The 8,893-nt window shown below is 38.8% G+C and overlaps 1 protein-coding gene across 1 annotated transcript in view; it reads left to right on the forward strand.

The window, feature by feature from the left end:
* slc25a28 (solute carrier family 25 member 28) overlaps positions 1-89 on the forward strand; it is a 7,549-nt gene extending 7,460 nt beyond the window's left edge. The window contains exon 4 of the mRNA XM_083897819.1: positions 1-89. This exon is cut by the window's left edge and continues 1,534 nt beyond it. The gene's annotated coding sequence lies outside the window, so the exon portion shown is untranslated.
* Positions 90-8,893: the final 8,804 nt, after the last annotated feature.

An 8,893-nucleotide genomic window follows, 5' to 3' on the forward strand; every position in this document is an offset into this window, starting at 1 on the left:
CGTGGAAGCTGTCGTTCTGTACCGATAGACGTCTGCTCGTTTCAGACGCTGAATTGCACTCGATGAATAAAGACTGAGCAGCAGGGAAATCTCTCTCTGCTCATAAATGATGATCTGAGCCCGGGTGTTGATTTCTTTAAATGTGTTGTGTGTGTTTTTTTTTAAATCTGACGATTCTGGAAATGTGTTTTCAGGCTAAATAGAAAACCAGAGAGAAAAAGAGGGAGTGGATGAAAAAAGGAAGAACCTAGAAGTCACAGCTGTACAGCCACTGTTCTCAGGTATTTCTTTTTAGTTTGAAGGCAGGTACAGTTGTTTAGTCTCCGAACGCAGGTGCGAGTTTCAACTTTGACCCCGGAGAGGGGGAAACACAAAACGTGAACTTGTGGACACACGGACTGCATCAACACCAGGGGGAGAAAGAGGCTAGAGTTTATTTACAGGAGAAAGGGAAGAGAAATGAGAAAATACACTTAAAATACAGCTTTTTTTTTAACAGTTTGTCAATAAATTAGAAGTAAAAACACAAAACCCTGCACCAAAAATCCTTTTAATTATTAGTGACCCGATTGAACATGATGTCGTTTCCTAAAGTAAAGCCTTAAGTTTAAGTCTGTTCATTGTGGTGAAGTTTGTGTTCCTCAGGATTAGAACGTCAGTCGGCCGTGGTGTCGATGACGGCTCTTTCTACACGTCCAGGTTTGAAGCAGCCACTTCTCCATCGCAGCATCATAATCCTGCCATTTAACGATCTGTGAACACTTCGTAAAAGCTCACAGGTAACAAGTGACAGCTCCTCCACCTCCTGCACGTAAACACACACACACACACACACACCTACAATAAGCACCTGTTCAAACAGCAGCGAGTGTTAATGAACCGTCTCTGTCTCGTGTGTGTGTGTGTACGTTATACTGTATGTGGCCTCTCATACCATAGGCTCTGGTGTCGGTATCTGTCTCTCATTCATGACGTTCATCATTTCCAACTCACAAATGAATGTCACACACAGGGAGAGAGAGAGACTGACAGGTTTTTACATGAGTAGGAAAGAGTTTGTGTGTTGAAATGGAAGAGGGTTAGGGAGAGTGTGACTGCTGCACAGGTCAGCTCAGTCTGTCGGTCTGCACTGCAACTATTTACTCTCAGTATGGGCTTTTTCCTGTCTTATTTATGCGTATGTATATATGTATGTATATGTGTGTGTATATATATATATATATATATATATACATACATATACGTATACATGTAGATATGGATATATACTGTATATATCCGTGTGTGTGTATGTATATTTATATACGTATGTATATGTACGTATATATAGATATATATACGTGTGTGTGTGTGTATATATATGTGTATATATATATGTATGTGTATATGCATATATTTATAAATATGCATATATATATATGTATATGTATATATCTATATATGTATATGTATATATTTATATATATATATGTATGTATATATATTTACAGTGCATAACACATTCATTAGTCCACCACCCAATATAAGGGTTATGCCACAGCTGATTTGATCAACAATCATTTTCTATGAAGTTAATACACCAGTATGTATGTAACTGAAATAATGTTTTTCAAGCTAAAAATAGAATTATATATATATATATATATATATATATATATATATATATATATATATATTATTTTTATTTAAAAAATTAAAAGAAAAATATATTATTTCTTGATTAAGACGTCAAATCATAGTTATTTGTATACTTGCATTCCTGGATAGAATTTAGTGGTTGAACGAAGAAGGGCTCACATTTTGTATGAAAAATTAAATTAAAATGATTAAATAAAGTTAAATTAAAGTTTTTGAAAGATTTGTAAAATACTTCTAATTTTTACGACAGGTGGTCTAATACATCTGTTAAACACTGTGCAACTATATATGTCAAATTTTACAATTGCATTTATTTTAACAAATCAAATCAAAATCAAACCCCGCTAATGATTTGTGCAAAAGATGTAAATAGTAATTAAAAAAGAGTTAATGGTGTCAGAATTATTCAATCCAGGAGTGGATTGTGTAATTCTGGAGCGTCCGTCTTCTTCATCTTTGTTTTCTCCACAGTCTCTCTCAGCTGCTCCTGCATCATCAGCAACAGCATCAAGGAAAAGGTGAGTTAGAGACAAACAAATGTTGTTTTACTCCCACTTTCTTGATGTGAATATTCACAGTATTTCAAGCATCTTTGACTTTATTTGAATAACTTACTGTATCCACACACACACACACACACACACACACACCACAATCCCCTTTTGTGGTCGAAAACATCCGTACAAGTCGATGAAGGACTGGCAGAAACACACACACACACACACACACACACACACACACACACACACACACTCCCCCGTGAGTTGGTGTAAGCCCCGTGTTTTGGAAACTCAAGCCTCTGGTCATCGCCCCCTTTTGCTGCAAGCACCTGTGGACGGGTGGGTGCATTTCACACACACACACACACACACAGGTTTGTGCAGCTATCTTTTTAAGGACTCTCATTGTCTTCCATTCAGAATAACCACCACAAACGCATTATCCTTACCCTTAACCAGCCTTGTATAAAGTACCTTAAACCAGATAAATTGAGTCAAATTAGAAGTATCTTATCTTAAAAGTACTTAATGTATATGATATTTACTGTACTTAAAGTTTCAAAAGTCATTTTCCGATATAAAGTGTATTTAAGTTTTAAAAGTAAAGGTATTCTAGTACTCTATATGTGTCTATATGTTGAGCACTTAAGCCCATATTGAAGTGTGTAGATAAATGGCTGTGAATAATAATACCAATGCTTCTTCTGATTTTAGTTACAAAGACGATTAGTAAATGTAGTTGAATTGCTAGAAATACACACAACAAAGTACATAGTTTATTAATTCCCCACGGGCATTAATAAACTATTCTGATTCTGATTCTGATATTTGTGAATTTTCTACTTAGGTACAAAATTTTAGCCCTAAACCTAAACAGTCCGTCAGATATGAGAGTTTGTGACATTAGGACCAGATTTTGATCTCCATGAGGACTACGGACTATTGGCAAGTCAGTGTTTTAGCTCGTACACTCTTAGAAATAAAAGTGGAAAGTAGAACCATATAAGGTTCTTTGGCTTGTCCTCATAGGAGAACCCTTTTTATAAAGGTTCCACTGTTTAAAACCCTTTATTCAGGAAAGGGGTTTTAAAGGGTTCTCTGGATCAAAATGGTTCTTACTGGAACCATTAGTGTTACCAAGAACCCTTGAAAAACCCTTTCAGAAGCAAATGGTTCTAGGTAGAACCTCAGCCCTTGTAGAAGAACCCTTATTTCGAAGAGTGTAGAGGTCCTAAAGAATGAACAAATACACACACACACACACACACGCATTACTGCACAGCATCCTGAATGAGGACACCCAATTACCCTTAAACCTCCCTGAGGCCCCTTAACTTTCCCTCAGTCTATTATTTATTGTCATTTATTGATTATTATTATTATTATTTCAGTAACCTTTAGTAAACTTAGTCGCACTCAGACACTGAGTGTTTGCCATGTGTAACTGGCTAAGGCTTTTTTTTTGGTATGTGTAAACATCTGCTGATATTTAAGGAAACACCTGCAGGGCAATCCTGAATTATGCTGATCAGCAATTTATTATTATTATTATTATTATTATTATTCGACGTAACTGCCGTAACTACCCCCCTTTTTGTGGTTTCTGTGTGTTTATGTGTGTGTACAGAGAAAACACGAAACCCATGTTACTCATGTACTAACTTAAAAAAAGTGTGTTTTGTTTCAGATAATGAACTTGTCTTGGTGGTGGTGGTGTGACTCTAAAGAAGGCAAATTCCTGACCAAAAAAAAAAAAAACAACCTAGTGTGGCTTTTTGCAGCTTGAATATTTCCCATGCTACTGTGCTGTGGAGAATTCGTCTGCAGGAGGAGGAGGAGGAGGGTGAGGGTGAGGGTGAGGGCGGGGGGGGAGATACAGCTCCTGTCATCACTTGAGAGAACAAGTTGTGGGAGGAGACATTCTTCTTCCCACCACCGAGGATACGAGATGATCATTAACTCCTCTGTGAGAGAAAGTTTGCAACAGTGCAGGAGAAAGCAGCTGTCGAGTAAAAGTGCATGAACATTTTAGACTTTATATACATGACTTATGTTAAAAAAGTCTGTAAAACATTGGTTCTCAAAGTGCGGCCAATGGCGGCCAATGGCGGCCCGCAGAAACATTTCTGGCGGCCCCGCAATGAATTACAGTTGATAGTTTTAATCCAGGAGCTACTAAGCTTGTTAAATGTTTATTGGACATTACTGGATACAGACCAATAAGTGTAAACAAAAATACTCGGTATTTACCTGGTTTCTATTTGGTGAATTTTAGTGTATTATTGTGTTATAAGCTGGTAATAAGCAAGTAGCTCCAACCCCTAATTACTAGCTATTTACCCAGTAAATATATGGTAACAGAAATGTGTTACTTGGTATTAACCTGTAATTAGAAGGTAAGAACAATGGCCAAAATACTGGGTAATTACCCAGTAAATTATAACGCGTTATTATATTAACGCTTAAATTTACATTTTATTAATGCTTATATTACTTAACGCTAAACTGTAGAACTGCAATCTGGCCCTCAGGTATCAAAACTTTGAGAACCCCTGCTGTAAAAGATGCATATGTGAGGTGCGGCTATGGCGTGATTCCCTCTGACTCCTCGTCCCATGCATGACTTGCGCGGATAAATCCATGTTTTTCCAGGGCTATAAATAATAATGTCATCGCTAATGAGGCGGAATAAATGGAGAATAATGTGCTGATTAGTGATATTTCAGACGAGGAGCAGTGATGATGGAAATATGCAGGGGGGGGGGGGCGAAGAGAGCGTGAGGGAGTTGCAAATGAGGGGAAATGGTTGTACTTTGTTGCCTCAGGAGGGATTTTTGTGAATCTGCTACACTGTGGCTCATGATCAAAGCTCTCACACACACACACACACACACACACACAGAGAGAGAGACACACACACTCATCATCCCTTGAGCATTAGGGAGTCAAAACCCTCTGATGAACCTCAGCATTGTTCCGGCTGATTGCAGGTGTCCAGTGGCCGCCACAAATGTTGTGACAAATCCTTTAAAAAAAAAAAAAAAAAGCTAAACGAGGTCATTAAATCTTCTTACAGACACTTCAGGAAAGTGCAACCGAAGACACACACACATACACACACACACACACACACACACACACACACACACACACACACACACACACACACACACACACACACACACACACACACACACACACACACACACACACACTCACACTCACACTCACTCACTCCCAGTGCACATCCATCATGTGTGCAAGTGAAAAGACACCCAAACACACCCACGATTTACACAAAACTGCCCAAGACCAAACCTAGACTTGTCTGTCTGTCAGTGGTGTGGAGGCGGTCTAAAAATGTGTGTGTGTGTGTGTGTGTGTGTGTGTGTGTGTGTGTGTGTGTGTGTGTGTGTGTGTGTGTGCGTGCGTGCGTGCGTGCGTGCGTGCGTGCGTGCGTTGCAGCGACACAGGTGCAGTCAGGGACGCTGAGGGAGAACCAGGCCTCCTGCTCTTTGAACTTGATCTTGAAACGAAAGCCTGTCTTCCCATCCTGTCAAATAAGCTTAAGCCGCTGCTGCTGCTGCTGCTGCTGCTGCTGCTGCTGCTGCTGCTGCTGCTGCTGCTGCTGCTGCTGCTGCTGCTGCTGCTGCTGCTGCTGCTGCTGCTGCTGCTGCTGCTGCTGCTGCTGCTATGCCTTGGAGCAACGTCAGCACAAACTGGTCTGGCAAAAACAGAAAAAAAGGGAAGAAGTGGACCCTTCATTTATGTAGAGAAAGCAACACACACACTTTTGTCTAATTAATTTAATTTAATTTCCACTCATAGTGACAATATCGTGATAATATCGTGATAATATTGTGACTTATATATCGTGATCATATTGCAACTTAAAAATTGTGATATATCGTGATAATATCATGACTTAATATTGTGATATTGTGACTTAAATATCGTGATATTGTGACTTAAATATCGTGATATTGTGACTTAAATATCGTGATATTGTGACTTAAATATCGTGATAATATTGTGACTTAAATATTGTGACGATATTGTGACTTAAATATCGTGATATTGTGACTTAAATATCGTGATATTGTGACTTAAATATCGTGATAATATTGTGACTTAAATATTGTGACGATATTGTGACTTAAATATCGTGATATTGTGACTTAAATATCGTGATAATATTGCGACTGAAAAATTGTGCTATATCACAGGTTCAAGGTTAGTACTTTTTTCTCTCTGTCCAAACTGCATCCTTTACTTTCCACTGAACGTTTGAATGAAAACTGTGTCAAACCTCACTGCAGAGTCAGCTTTACATGCAAATATAAAGACATGATAACACTTTGGATGTTCTCTGTTCCCTGCAGCACCAGCAGCAGCAGCAGCACCAGCAGCAGCAACAACAGCAGCAGCGACGAGCGTTGCAAGGACCAAGGAGGAAGTGGGAGGACGAGGGAAGCTTGAGAGGGCCCATACACTTTAAGTGGAGTCTGAGTAGTTTCTTTATCAGTCTCACTGATATGAGACTCTTCAATGCTCTTCCTTGTCTCTGCTTATCAATGCTAATTAAAACATTCTGATTCCCCCGGCTGGCTCTGGCTCTGGCTCTGGCTCTGGAGGAGTGTGTGTGTGTGTGTGTGTGTGTGTGTGTGTGTGGGGGAGACATGAGAGCAGCAGAGAGGAGTCGTCGTCGAGGAGGGGGAGAAGACTTCCTGTCCATCTATGGAGAGAGGAACCTCAACAACTACCAGGCCTGCTGTGTCTTCACACGTGTGTGACGAGGTAACACACACACTGACACACAGCCTCACAACTCGTGATATCGTGACTTAAATATTGTGATATTGTAACAATATCATGATTAAATTATCCTGATAATATCGTGACTTAAATATCGCGACGATATAATGACGATATCTTGACTTAAATATCCTGATAATATCGTGACTTATATATTGTGATATTGTGAATAAAATATCATGATAAAATTGTATATATTGCGATATTGCAACTTAAAAAATTTGATATATTGTGAAATATTGTGACTTTAACATTATGATAATATCGTGACTTCAATATTGTTATAATATCGTGACTTCAATATTGAGATAATATCGTGACTTCAATATTTTATAATATCGTGACTTCAATATCGTGACTTATATATTGTGATATCGTGACTTAAATATCGTGACTTCAATATTGTGATAATATTGTGACTTAAATATCGTGATAATATCGTGACTTAAATATCGTGATAATATTGCAACTTAAAAATTGTGATATATTGTGATAGTATTGTGGCTTAAACATTATGATAATTTTGTGACTTCAATATTATGATAATATCGTGACTTAAATATCGTGATAATATCGTGACTTAAATATCGTGATAATATTGCAACTTAAAAATGGTGATACATTGTGATAGTATTGTGACTTTAACATTATGACAATATCGTGACTTCAATATTGTTATAATATCGTGACTTCAATATTGTTATAATATCGTGACTTCAATATCATGACTTATATATTGTGATATCATGACTTAAATATTGTGACTAAATATTGTGACTAAATATTGTGACTAAATATTGTGATAATATCGTGACTTAAATATCGTGATAATAATGCAACTTAAAAATTGTGATATATTGTGATAATATTGTGACTTAAACATTATGATAATATCGTGACTTAAATATCGTGATATTGTGGCTTAAATATCGTGATATCGTCACTTAAATATCGTGATATCGTCACTTAAATATCGTGTCGTCGATCTTTGGTTCTCTTCTCCAGTTCTTTGCTGAAGCCATCTTCAAAAATAAGACCTGTGCTGGGCCTGTTTTTCGATAAGTTCTGTGTTTCTGGGTGGCCTCATCTCTCTTTCTAATCCTCGCCGGTGACCTTTGACCCCCCCCCCCCCCCATCTGCTCTCACAAACACAGATCTGAGATCAGTGCCTCACTCGCTTTACTGTAACCACAGAGCCACAAACAATTACCCAGATTTGAGTTTGTTTACGTGGAGTGGAAGAACCGAACGAGGAAGTGAAGTGAACTTAACTGTCACCGACCGTTTGAAATTGTTAAGACGAAGGTGCGACGTCTATATAATTCCCCTTTTGAAAGAAGCAGTGTGCTTTGCATTGTGATGGATGTGTCTTCCCCACGGGGAGTTGATGTCTTATAGTTTCACTGTAAATGTTTACATTCCTGCATGCACTGATACTATCTGCTAATAGTTTCTGGAAGGATCCCAAAGAGTCTTCTCTGTGTGTGTGTGTGTGTGTGTGTGTGTGTGTGTGTGTGTGTGTGTGTGTGTGTGTGTGTGTGTGTGTGATAGAGAGAGGTCAAAGGGACGCAGATTTGTCTTTAAACAGAGGTATTAACCATGACCTCTTTCCTTCCTGAGTCCTGCCCTGCGACTGTTGAGGGCCAACGCATTAACGCCAGCGTAACGCACTCCAGCTCGTCTCCTCGTCTACAAATCTAAATAAAAACATTTAGCAGTTTAGCTGTATTTGTTTCTAAACTGAACCAGATCTCACGATATTGGTTTAAAGCAGATTCCCGTCACAAAGGGAGGCCGTCGTCGGAAACGGCATTGTGTAACTTGCCGCTCAGGAGCTTTTTGTGAAAGGTCGCTGCCAGTAGATCTGTATCTCTGTAAGCGCGGCCCCAGCGTGGATTAAAGCGACGGCTGTCATTCCTCCGCCCCGCCCTCGGCACATT

This window comes from Microchirus variegatus (genome assembly GCF_963457635.1).
Source record: "Microchirus variegatus genome assembly, chromosome: 11".
NCBI lineage: Eukaryota > Metazoa > Chordata > Actinopteri > Pleuronectiformes > Soleidae > Microchirus > Microchirus variegatus.